The 13,712-nt window shown below is 43.3% G+C and overlaps 1 pseudogene across 1 annotated transcript; it reads right to left on the bottom strand.

The window, feature by feature from the left end:
- Positions 1-4,936: 4,936 nt before the first annotated feature.
- LOC308435373 (cyclin-dependent kinase 4-like) lies at positions 4,937-8,556 on the bottom strand (annotated as a pseudogene). The gene is made up of 2 exons: positions 8,463-8,556; positions 4,937-5,850 (listed from the first exon to the last, which is right to left on the bottom strand). The product of its transcript is annotated as a cyclin-dependent kinase 4-like (transcript).
- Between the last annotated feature and the right edge of the window lie 5,156 nt (positions 8,557-13,712).

The raw sequence follows: 13,712 nt of genomic DNA, 5'->3' as shown, positions 1-13,712 counted from the left end.
CAGTCTGTACATGGCTACATTACAAAGAAGCCAAAGGAAATCACACTGAAGGGTGTTTCAATGGCAATTTTCGAGTCTTGGTGGCAACCACTGGTACTGCCTAAGGTAGACATGGTGGTTCAGAGCTGTTCATCAGAGAATGAGGAGTCTTGACGAGGACCAGCAGAGACCCAGAGATACAAGCCTGAGGAGAAGGGGTTCCGACTAGCCAGGGGGCAGAGAAATCTCTGCAGAGAGCACACAGAAAGTGCGCCCCTGCCCTGCCTGATCCAGGGACCAGGAACCCATCATTGGGAAGGAACTCTGGAAGAATATCTAGATGACAGAGGTAAGCAGGATGGCAGACATGGTGCTTTCAGGGGACAGCATTGTGGATGCAGGAACTATCAGAAACACAGGCAGGAACAGTGAAGAGGAGGAGGAACTTCAGACAAAGTTCAGAGGAAGAATGGGAGGTTGCAACAAAAGAAACAGATCCCAGAACAAAGGCAAGAAGAAGAGTTTTGGTAAAGTAGTAGAGGCAAGAAGAAACTGTTCCCACTGGGGAGTCCAGGGCCCTTCCTGCTCTGAGTCCCAGTGCTTCCTTCCTGTTTGATCATTGCACTTTGATTGGGCCTCCTTATTTGCAGAGGGAGGCTTCTGAACTGTCCCAGCACTCATCATTAACTGTCTTTATTTTGGAAAGTGATAGGAATAAATAAATTAATCAATAAATAACCTGAAGAGGACTAAACAAGGGCTCTCTTATTGGACCTTCAGTGCACCTCCCAGGTGCTGCTCCTCTAACTGGAGGCTCATGAGCCTAAAGAGCTGGAGGGTGCAGAGCTGACCAAAGCTCTCTCTCTGGCTGCAGCTTTAATGCACTTCCCTTGTGCAGCAGATGCCCTCTGCAGCCTGTAACTGCTAAACAAGTAAATATCTGTCTTTTGATCTGCTGAAGAAGATGATAGAGGATAGTCTCATTTTCATGAGAGTAGAAATGTCCCTGTGGCTCAGAGAGGAAACAGCCACACTGCAGGATAACCCTATCTTCATGGTGAAGTTCATGCTCTGACCTCACAAAGAACCACTGTGATAGAAGAGTGAATGTCCTCAGTATAAGACTGTGGACTGGCCTGTGAGTTTTGTCCAGATAGAGCAGGAAGCTGATTTGGGTGACCTGTGGGACTCGTTCAGAGTTGACTAGATTGTTAATTTTCAGGTTGTATTATCTCATAACCACTGTGCACCAGAGCACAGGGAACAGCCTCATGGACAGCAATTTCAAAACAGAGACTTTGAGAAGTCAGTATAGTGTGGGTTTCTTACTTGGCCAGGGTACATTTGGCACTGTGAAATTGGCCTGGCACCAGAAAACCAAGGCCAAGGTTGCCATCAAAACGGTACAGATTAATGAGAACAACATCAGGTGGATCCGGACTGAAAGAGCAATATTGGAGACACTACAACATCCTTACATCATTCGCCTTTTCCAAGTCTTAGAAACAGCAAGTAACATACATTTCATATTGGAATATGTCCCGGGAGGAAACTTACTTGAAATAGTAAGAGACCAAGGCCGACTGTCGGAGGAGGAGGCAAAAAAAACATTTGGACAGATAGTTTCGGGAATAAAATTCTGCCACCAACGAGATATTGTACACCGAGATATCAAGCCGGATAACATAGTAAGAGACGCCAAAGGTAACATCAAAATAATAGATTTTGGCCTAGCCAGGAGATGCAGACCTGGGACATTACTGAAAGTACCACGTGGAACCAGAATATATTTTGCCCCAGAGCTTATATTAAGTGAACCCTATGAGGGAAAGAAGTCGGATGTGTGGAGTTTGGGAGTATTGCTCTTTTTCATTACTACTGGGTTGTTCCCCTTTAGAGGAAAGACTATTAAAGAGATCAGTAAAAATATTGTAACGGGGTCCTATGCTGTTCCACGTTTCCTCTCTGGACAACTGGAGAACCTGATCCACCAAGTACTCACGGTTCCCCCAGAGATGAGGCCTTCCATCGAAGAAATTGAAAACCATCCATGGGTGAGGAAGTGCGAAATAACCATCTCGACCAAGATAGACCCAGACTTCAAAATCATTGATATGCTGTGTGACATGGGATACAATGCCATCCAGATTTTGAATTCCCTGCACAAAAAGAAATACGATGCACCAATGGGTGCATATCTAACATTAAAAGCACATGTAGACCTAGGGCATAAGCATGGACCTCCCTCTTCAGCCAAGGCTGTGGATCCCTGTCCTACACCATCCGCATCCCCAACACATACTCTTCCCCTAAAGAGAAGGGCCAGTGAGCCAAACTTTGGCCTCCTCCACATCAGGCCCTCAGGAGAGCAGGGGCCTGTTCCACTGAAACCATCGGGACACAAGTTGGCCAGGAGTGTGTCCCTGCCTCCCATTGCTCTGCATTACCCCTGTAAGCAGAGCAGAGCTTCTAGCAGTGTCCCACATTCAAGAGCAGTGGCTGGCCCATGTGTGTGTAACAACGTATTAGAAATCGAAACACTCCCGACTACTTCACAAGACTCTGAAATTGAAATAACATCTCCCTGTCAGAAGATTGGGCGACTGAAGAAATTTCGTAGGTGGATACGGAATCGCTTCTCCAACATCTGCTGCTTTCCCTGTGCACGAAGGAAAAAATGACAACATCCATTCTCCAAAAAAATGGCTCCCCTGGAAGAGATAGTGAGAAAAACCCGATGAGAAGGTAAGCAAGTTTGCCAGGTGGGGATGCATCTCAGCTCTGAATTTTATTGTCTCTGTTTTATTCATGTCTTCTTATTGGAAAAAAATAAAAAAGATGTATTTTTTGGAGTCTGTCGGGATGACAAGATTTCTTTCTTTCTCTTTTTTATTTTCAATTGATTTTCAGGTCTTTTAAAAAATAAACAAACTTATTTAAAAAAAACAGATAAATATACAGATTTTCAAAGCATTTGTGCATAAAACTATATGAAAATATTTTTTCAGTACTTAATTGATTTTTATAGGTTTGATAGTACTCTAAATTTACTAGTTATGATAAGCATAAAATACATATAAAATAAATGTAATATGGAAATGTCGAAGTTTTCTTGATATGTAAAGATTAAACATAATGATTTTTAAATACCAAGGATTGCCACAAGGCTGCATTCTTAGCTCTTGAATTATTAATGCTTTAGGGTCTAGAGGTTTACCACACTCTTAGAGGGTGCTATAAGCTTATTTTCAGAAATTATTTCTATCCCAGCTGGATTAAACCCTGATCCTTAACATCTGAGGAAAAAACCTTTTTGGAGAATGCCTAGGTGGGATCTAAGGCAACTGAACTAGCAGTAACCATCAAGTGTCTGTGGGTACAGCCAGAGTGAAAGGGGGCATGTATACCTGTCGTCTGTGGGGAAAATATCCAGGTAGAGATTATGCTTGGAGACCTAGTGCTTGAAATAGTGACAATGGTTGAGGTACAAGGTGGCCATATCAATGTCTTTCTATAATTCAATTGGAAGGCACAGTGTACTAAGCCCTGTGAATTCTCACATTGCTGCTATGTTTCTTACATTGGGTATCAGATGTGGATTCCCAGTTTTTAGGTGTCTTACATTGCTCAGAGATGAAATGGTTTCAATGTCACCTTATTCTCCACTGTGGCATTCAGAGCCTAGGCAGACAGCAGCATTCTAATCTTTCAAACCATCTTGAAACCAGGGCTGAGGAGCTGCCAGAGGATCTTCACAGTCAACAAACTCAAGGCAACAGAACTTCAAACTGACTCTCCCAGCACACTCACCTCTCACATTCTACACTGTCCTTTCCTCCCATCATTTGCCCTGATACCAACAAGAAGAAATGTGCTCCCCATGAGCACAACAAATGCCTGCTCCAGAACACAGAAATGTGAAGCCTCCTGACACAGCAGCATTGTTGATGGCTTACCTAATCATTCAGTAAATGTGCTGTCTCAGGCAGCTACTGTGCAGGCCACAGGACACTCAAAGTGTCTCTATTCAGATTCCTACACATGTGCTCACCTAGGATGCACCTTCATGGTTTCTCACAATAACCAGTTGCCTTAGGTATCACTCTAAACCTGCAGCAACATTTGAACTAGCCATCCTCCTGAGAGTCAGCCCCAGAAGGATTGGGACATTGTATGTAGCTGACAGCAGTGCCATTGGCGGACATAGAAAGTGGGCTTCAGGTGTGAGAGAAAGTCCAGGCTTCTGTCTTCCTGAAAGTGTTAGGAAACTCGTTGCTGGGCTCAAGAACCGTGCACTGAGGTTTAGAGAACACAGAAAGTCAGAGTGCTTCCATCATGGAGACCACTCAGCCTGTGTGACCTGCTTTCCTGTGGGTTTGATGGGAGTAGTTACACAGCACATCTTTTGCACTTTGCACAGAAAAGCTGTAAATCTTTTGAATGATCCAAAAAGGCTTTTATTCCTAAGAATCTTGAAGATTTGCATCCTAACCATTGCCATCTTTCTAACACTAAGTCTTCTTCCAGCAGCAGCTGTGCTCCAGGTTCCTCCATCTCTGGCACCCCTGACTGCCCTAGCTGAGGCTTTCTGGGGATATAGGCTCCTTGAGATTGAGATACCTCTGGAGGCCAGTCATACCTACAAAGGGGCATGATTATACTGATCTCGCTAATTTTTTCTCCTTCACCTGCCATCCCATATCTCTGTAGAACAATTCATCTTGGACTTTGTTTTGTTTTGTTTTGTTTTTTGAAGACCATACTTCATTGTCTGCTTTTATTTTTCTTGTATAAAAACTATACCAGTATGATTCAGGAAGAGAAGAAAACAAATACACTTGACATTTAGTGTAGAAAAAAGGGAGGTACGGGGGGATAAACCTATAAGGAGAAGTGAGGGATTGTCATTTAAGGCTGAAAATGATCTCTGTAAAAAGTTGGAGGACTCTGCACGGCCTCAGGAGTAGGCAGAGCCTGCCACTTCATCCAGGTCCTCCCACCAAGTGTCTGGAAACTGAGGCAGGCAGCCCCTCTTCTCACTCCAGTCGCTTTCCTCCTTGTGCAGGTCTTGGTGCTGCAGGGATGCCTCGGAAGGCACAGACTTGCTTCTGTGGGTTAAAGGTCAAATTTTCCAGCAGCAGCTGTCCTCCAGATTCCTCCATGTCTGGCACCCCTGACTGTTCTGGACAAGGCTCTCTCGGGGCAAAGGCTCCTTGAGGAAGAGATACCTCTGGAGGCCAGTCTTCTTCTTGAGGATATCAAATAAGTTCAAAGACTTTGCCCAACTGGTCAGCTTCAATTTCCACAGAAGAGAGGCTTCTGTTGAAACATCTCTCTGATGATACAGCCAATGATCCACATGCCTACAGGTGTTGCATAAGTAGACGGCAGAACTTCATGAGCCCAGCACCAGAGGGTAACATCCACAGACACGAGGGCCATCTGGAAGCTGAACATTCTGGCTAGGCCAAAGTCAGCCATCTTGACTGTCCCATTACTTATCACTAGAATGTTCTCTGGCTTCGGTTCCCAGTGAACAATGCAGTTTCCATGAATATAATGGAGGCTACTTAGAAACTGGTGCATCAGATCTAAAGGTCTCAAATGGCAAGCATAGTGGCGCTGCTTTGTGCAGGTATGTCCTCATGTCCTGATATATATGTTCAAATGCGAGGATTAACTTGATGTCCCCATCAGTTCAGGAAGTAGCACAGATATCAATCAGCCATGCAACACTGGGATGTTCAAAGATCTTCATCATCTTTAACAAGGCTGCCTCATGAACGGTGCTGAGAGAAAGGACTTTCCCAGCTGCTGTTCCATTAGGAACTCTCAAATACTTGAAGGCCACACAGTGGCCACTGTGGGGATCTCAGGCTTAGTGTACCATCCCATAAGCACCAACACCAGACATGGGTACATATCAAATGGTCGCCATTCATGTAGAAGGGGATCTTAAGCTTGGCCACGGGCAATGAAGGTGTGCTTTTATCTGGGCCTGGGAGCCAGTACCTGAGGCTTTGTACCCAGCTGAGATTTTTTTTTTAATAATGTAGGAAGCTCCCATGAGACTTCTGTGATAAGACTGCCCTCATCTGGAGCTACAATTCAAAAGGTGTTTATCAAAGCCTTTCCCTCTACATTGCTGAAAGAAACAGAGAGAACAGTGGGGTGTGTTTGGCTGTGGGGAAAGGTTTTTAACTTAAAACTCATGCATACAACCATCCTGAGGGAAGTCAAGTATAGTAACTGAAGGTAGAAATTTAGTAACAGAAACAACAATAGAGGCCGTGAAGGGTGCTCTCTATTGGCTTCTTTATGATTTCTGTGTCCTGTTTCCTACTCCCAGCTAAGCTCCAATCCATACTTTCCTAAACACTTACATTCAGTAAATAATGAGGAAAATGTACATCAGGTGGTGTCGAGAAAATGAATAGGGCATAATTTAAAATAAACAATGTATGACTTAAATTTGACCAAATTGTCAGAAAAGTATCCAACCAAGAGGGACAGAGGCAGTCCCTTACTGGCATGCATGCAAGACACTTCAGGGTGTAAGCTCCTCCTCACTCTTGGAACAATGAAGAACTTGAACTTGTCTCCTTTCACCTTTTAACTCATGCATCTATTAGGAGGCTCAGCCACTTTCCCTCCCCCAGTCAATTCTATTCTCCATTTGTTTCAGTTCTAGGACTTGTTGCTGCTGTCTTTATCTGCACATGGTGGTCATTAGAGTCATCCTGAACCAAATTCAGACAGGGAATAGAGGGTCTGGACTCTCTATATCCCAGAGTCAGCATGAGACAAAGACCATTGGCACAACTGAACTCTCCTCTCTCCATCCTAAAGTCCCGGGTGTTCCTTTATGTTTCAGACACACAACATGCTGACATCCAGTAGTCAAAGGACTTGACAATTTTTAGTAGTCCCTGGCCGTCTCATGTGCAGTTTTTAGTCATTCTGGAAAAGGTAAAGGGTCCATTGCTTCTCTCATCTCTGAACTTGTCCCAGTTCCCTGTTCTCCTGAGCCCTTTGGCAGTTATCCTAGTTGTAATCTTCCAAGGAAAGTCACATTCAGTAGTATATTCTCAACAGGGATGATCCTGCCACTGTCCAATGTGCCCTGTGTTTAAGTCACCTCACATCCAATGCCTCTCTCTCCTTCAGTGTCTCCTCTGCAGATGATGGTGCTGTGCTACAGAAGCTTGTTCATGTGAGTCCAGGATGGTCATGGATTCCTGACTATGAGGCCTGTGGTTCATTGTTGCTAAGGATCACATCTCAAAATAGCAACACTGAACTGGAAATACAAACTGAAATTCTGCTACCTGAGCAAGTTATGCAGAAAATAAGGAAGGATGTTTTACACAGGGACAAGTGTCCAAATGGAATCTATAGTGTTGATCTGGTGCCTGGAAGAGGAACAATGATCAAGTCTCTAATGGGCCACCTCAAAGTCTCCCTGCAGTTCAGAGGAACACCAAGGGCCCGAACTCTGTGGTTGTGATACCAGTTTGGAACATCTCCCAAGCCTTGACACCAGCATCTATAGATAAACAAAGGACTGGATTTCTACACTTTTGTTCTGCATGCTAAAACAGTAAAACAACAGGTATATAAGAAATGACATACAAGAACAGGGCCTCTTTGATAGCTGCCCAAACCATCTGATACACAGTCCTTCAATTCCTGTACCCCAAGAACAAGCAACTCTCATTCTCATAGAACACATAAGCTGGCCCTTGTTTCTCTTCCTTCCCCCATTTGTTCTTTCCATCAAGAGGAAGACATTTCCTTCCTGTGCTGACATGGTATTAGGATATGGTTCCCACAGACAACAGAAGCTCCTGAGAAATCTAATGCTTGTATGAGTGAACCTAGAGATGAAAGTGTGGATGGACATGTTCCCCTTCACTTCAAGCTGCAGTGATGTCACCATCTCACGCAGAAGTCCATGTCTTAGTGGAGTACCCGCTGACAAGGTTTTTCTGCCATTGAAACTCAGGTAATGATTGCTTTGTATCCATAGAGGAGACTTGGCCCTACAATTAGCTCCTGGCACTGAGGAGGCAGAAAGGAGGATATACCTGTGACAGTGGAAGGCTGTATGCAAAAATTAATGTGAGGCCAATCTGGAAGCTACATGGTGCATCCCCTGATCTTTTCTTCAGTTTTTCATTGCAAGCTGGTGTTTTCCTAGTGACAGGACTGTTATCTCTCTGACACTCACCCAGCCCTCCTTCTCAGTCTTTAAAATTTGGACAATAGAGAAGGACCTCTACAGATGAGTCAGTGGGTGAAACCCTGACATCTGTCACTGCATTTCCTAGCAATTCTTTCCTAAGTGTGGGATGTCTGCCAGAGCTAGGCTCTCAGTTCTTGCCTTGCAACCTGTTGAGTCACTTCCTGGACTGTGCCTACTCCAATCTTCCTCTAGCACCATGGAAGCCATTTTCATTTCACAGGTCTGACTTCATTCTTACCCACAAGGAGCAAGGGTGAAGACTGGCTCTGAGATGTGTTCCCAGCTTCTAGACTATTTGAAGTGGTGTGATCTCTTCTTTTGTCAGTTGCCATTCAATAACCAGAGTGAGTTGCAAGGATTTCACTACGTGCTAGATCCCAGGATGATCAGTGTGATACACATGCCTTGTCCGAGGGGCTGAGAGACTGACAGAGCCCATTGCATTCAGGAAGATGAAGGTGGTGAGGTAAGTCCATATCAAAAGAGGTAAGAACAGTAATGAAAATGGAGTTAGCATCCCAGTCCTGGTGGTTGGGAAACAGTGTCCCTGAGAAGACAGCTCTGATTGGCTGAGCCTGCAGAGAAAGAAGGCATGAAACTGAGGACATTGAGAGCAACCATGTGGCACTCAGCCATCATGAACATGTGGAACTGAGGAGTGTTTGTGATACTGTGCACACCCTAAAGGGATTTACTGTATTTCATCTCTTGGTGAAATTGTGTTCTCTACACAGATCACAGGCCCTGGGAGAGTTGACTGTCACAACAAGCCAAAAGCATGAACTGTGCACTCCTCTTGTGCTGGTGATGGGAAAGTCAGAAGACGAGGAGGCCATCCTGACAGAGGGAAAATGTAAGGATGCTGTGTTCCTGCATGTGGTTCCGCCTTTTTCACATATTCATGTTGAGCTTCTAAGCAGGTAAGGGTGTAGATAAAAACTGTCACAAGAGGTAAACCTAGACCTTGGCTGTTCATCAGCCTTTGGTTTATTTATTTCCCATGCAGACTCTCAGTCTCCTTGAGCACAACAACTTACTCTCCCTGACTTTATTAACTATGGAAATAAGCGACTGTGTGGTACAGGTAGGTTGAGCTGCCTAAATCACGTATGCTTAGACCTTCTATCAATGCTGTCTTTTCAGACATCTCCAGATAAGATCCTGACATTCAGTACAGCATTCAAAGGTCAAGAGGATCCCTGACCAAAGCAACACAGGCTGGAGCCAAATTGCTGATACTCTGCACCAATGTCCTTCCCTGTTTGTTACTGCCAAAGACAGTCTGAACTGAAAGTCTGTACCTGCTCTCTCAGTGAAGTCACAACCACTTGAAATCTGAATTTGAACTGGCTTTATAGCTAATACTGTTGACCCCAAAATCTAGTTCAATGTCTGAAAATATGAGTTTCCCATTTTCCAACCTGGAACATTCTGTCTCAGGGAAGACAGTGTTTACACGTGAAAGGAAAGACCTGGTGAGGAAGGACAGGTGCCATGTGGCTTTCTCACCATGGCTTCATCTTAACCTACGTCCCAACATTTCTTCATTCCCGGCCCAAGTAAGTAGTATTTCTAGGATGACTAGACCTCTGAAGTGCTGATAGGTCCTGAGGGATCACTGGGTGTCATGCCCCATGAGGAGACTCTTCAGGATCTTCTGTGAAGGCCTACTTCTCTTCATTCTTCAAACAGCATGTGGGATGAATGCTTCTCTTGAACACTTGATGCTCACTTGTCAGTTTGCAGATCACTTACAAAAAGTTTTCTCACTATGATTGTCTTCTAGATTCCAGATTACTTTTCCATAGATGGTGTTTAGTGTGGTCACACTTGAAACTGACTAATGCAGTGCATTGACCAGCTAGACTTCTCTAATGCCTAGAGGCAGTGCATGATGGAGCCACAGGATATAGTCATTTCTATTTCTCTCAGATTTTATTATCACTCATCTGCACAGAAAGAATATTCTGGGCTTCCATCCACAGTTTTCTAAATCTTTTCTGAATGGCATTAACCTAGAATTGACCTACATGTCTAGAAACATGGGAACATCCTATAATGTTCTTCCATATTCACAAACTCACTGCTGTCCTCTCCTTCTGAGCACTGAACCTCTGTGGTTATTGCTAGAGAACTTCCTTTGGTCTGCATATACTTCTTCTCTCCAGAGACTCAGTACAGTGTCAGGATGTCAGGAAGCAATGGGCAGAATCAACACTAAGGTACTGGGAACTCTGTCCTTCTCATCCCATTGTATTCCATCCTCTCGCTTCTCTTTTGCAGATCATGGGGCTTTCCCACAAGAAGTTGCCGAATGTGGCTACCTGGCAGGCCAACCAATAGCCCCTATCTGCCAGACCGGAAGCCACCATCAATGAGTCAAGCAACCTCATCTGCAACATCCCAAACATCTGTAGCATGAAAGTCTGGTAAATGCAGTATGGCCCTCTCCCTTATCTGGTTGCCACCATCAAGTATCAAGTAGCCATTTATTTCAATGTGTAAACCTTGAACTCCTCTACAGATTGGGGTTTGGAAAAGGGTTATGTGCAGATGTTATGGTGGTTCATGTCATTGGTTATTTCTTAAATGTGACAAATCTGGGTATCCACCAGTTACTGAGTGCTTTCTTTCCTTGTTCTTCACCCATGTTTCACCAATTATGTTGCTCACTAATTTTATGTCAGTGAAATGGTGGCACAATGTTTGCCTCTCAATATGATTGGTATTTCCTGGCAGGTCATTAGTGGATGGGTTTTAAGAGTCTCTGAAATCTACTCTTTGCTGTAATTTGACATACAGCACACACAGAAAGACGTTTTTCTGATGCTTGACAGAACTCTTTGAGGGAGAGTCTTAGATTATGAGTGGGAATCAGAAAATTGGAGTGAGGCAATATGCACCTGGTCCCACTCCTCATGACTAGGGAGCCACATTTTAATAACTTTGACTGAAAAGTGAACCACCAGATGCCTTCCACTGTTGTCTGTGGATTGCTTTAGAATCATGGAGACTATCTGAAACAAAACCTTTTAGTGCAATATCCAGGTGACTTGACATGTACAGATTTTACTGCATTAACTCAGTGAAACCGAGGCATACATACAAAGGGGCTACCTATGTCATATCCACAGTAAACCGCGGAGAGAGATAAATGCATGCATGTAAACTTGCAGGCTTGTGCTCATCTAAAGCTCTTTGCATTTATGTGTTCTGTACCCAAGCCTATGGAAGGCAATGGCAAAGTTGTTGTTTTCTTCCCATATCAATTAAGATAATCAAACAGATCCTCTATAGATATGCTCACAAGAGAATTTCATCTACAGGATTTCCCTGTGAAGATCCCCCCTCCAGGTCACTTCTCCTGCTCTATTGAGAGTTATATGAGCAAAATGTGATCCCAGTGGCAAGTACAGCTCCCAACACTGAGAACTATCAGACTCAACACTAAAGGCATCAGATTCTGATTTTATCTAGACACAAAGACAACATCTTAAACTGTGAACTCCTTGGCCTGCTCAGTTTCTCCCCACATTACACATATCTCTGTTTTCATTCAGCCAAAAGCTCATCACTGGGATGTCTCTACAATGACCTCGACTAATTCTTTCTATACATAGATTAAGATTTCATATCAAGCTTCTTTGCCTCAAGGTTGATCCTTTTGCTATTTTTTTCTGCTAGGTCCTTTTCCAATTATGGAGTCCCTCCTTCCACAAAAGGTAACAAAGTGGTCAGCCTTTCATGCCATTTCCTATTAGTCTGTGCCTCTTTGAGTAGAACCAGTTCAGTATTGCTAGGTATGTATGATGCTTACAGAACTTACCCTAATCTGAACAGATTATATGGGCACTGAGAACATCTAACCTTGCTAAGAATTTTAATTGTTTACTTATTTTTCTCACTTAGTTTTCATTGTCTATTCTTTATACTGTGTCTATCTGTCTGTCTGTTTCTCTGTTTCTACATCTATCTGTTATTTCAGTTTGGTTTCTATCTCTACATTTGTTTCTAACTCTCTCTTTTTCTCTTCTGTCTCTTAGCTTTTTTTATTCCTTTTGTCTGTGTGTGTCTTTCTTTCTGTATCACTAACAATCTCCATTTCTATCTGTTTCTATTTCTTTCTGAATCTTTTCCTCTCTGTGTGTTTGTGTTTGGTGTGTGACTCTGTGTTTCTCTGTCTGTGGGAATTGGGGGATAGCTTATTTATTTCCAGGGTGGCCTGTGAATACAGACAATAACTCTACTGCGGTATTTCTCAAACCCTTTATAGGTCACAGGGATTGAACCTTATTGTGAATTCTTGGAAAAGTTTTTCTAAGGGAAGAAAATGAAGAATCTGTGACTGTGCCATTACATGCTGGGGAAATAATTGTGGGAGTCTCGGTCTTCACCCACACCTGTGCTGTTCTTCCTTGGAATCCAGTCAGGACAATGGGGTCTATTATTTCCCACATAATTGTCTTGGTTGTTTATTTCGGAATCCCCACACTCTCAGCTTAGTTCTCTAACATTAAGTCTTACTGGATCTTAGCATTCTACTTTATTTTCCCTGTCCATTCTGCCTATATTTATTTTATCAGAATTTTCTATGGGTAAAACAATTCATCTGTAACACTTAAAAATGGAAAATCCAACATCAGGGACACAGAGCCCATACACAAGGTGCTCATATTTAACTACTAGAAATCCAAGCCAGTAAACTTAATCTTGACTCAGTGGTGAAAATGAACTTAAAACTTGAACAGCCCTACAATATTGTAGTTCCTGATGTCAGAGTTCCTAGCTTCACAGTTGAAACTTTTCTATTCCTTTCTAGTTAGTGTCAACAAAACTTCTGCAGAAGCTGGGGATCCAGAAAGCTAGGGGAGGGTGTTTGTGCAGGATGTTGACCCATCATGGGTCATGGTTATGCCTTCCACCTCCACCTTCAACATTAAATATACCTTATCTCCCCAAAGGCCACGCCTGCCTAAGTATCCTGAACTAAGTGAGGAAGATGGAGTGAACGTCAAATGAGTGAAGGTCAAGGTCTGGCTGTTATCACAGAATCTACATTATACTGTGGAAGCTCTGAAAAACGGCCCTGTTCTCCATGGGATCTTCATTGGCTGTTAATAAAGAACAACCTCTTAATGGAATAATGTGCCTCTGCCATGATGAAAACCATGTAGACAGTGAGTCTACAGAAGAAAATAGGACTGAAGTCTACCAATAAATAGTTCCAAATCTATCTTCTATGGATCACTAAAACATAAGCACCATGCTTCCTCCCTGAAGATGAGTCAAGATGTTGCAGTTAGCGTGGCTTATGACATGAGGTACTCAGAAGCTCACCACAGATCTCAAATACAAATTTAGATTACCCTTCATATGTGATACCCATAAATACAGAAGGGAAACTTATTACAGCCTTCATCTGGTAGATGCAGGTAAGAGGATTACCATAGATAACCTAGATTTCCATGCTCAGACATTGAGACTGCAA

Source organism: Micromys minutus (genome assembly GCF_963924665.1).
Source record: "Micromys minutus genome assembly, contig: SUPER_22_unloc_1, whole genome shotgun sequence".
In the NCBI taxonomy this organism is placed as follows: Eukaryota; Metazoa; Chordata; class Mammalia; order Rodentia; family Muridae; genus Micromys; species Micromys minutus.
The sequence above is the reverse complement of the archived record's forward strand: the minus strand, read 5'-3'. Positions and strand labels throughout refer to the sequence as shown.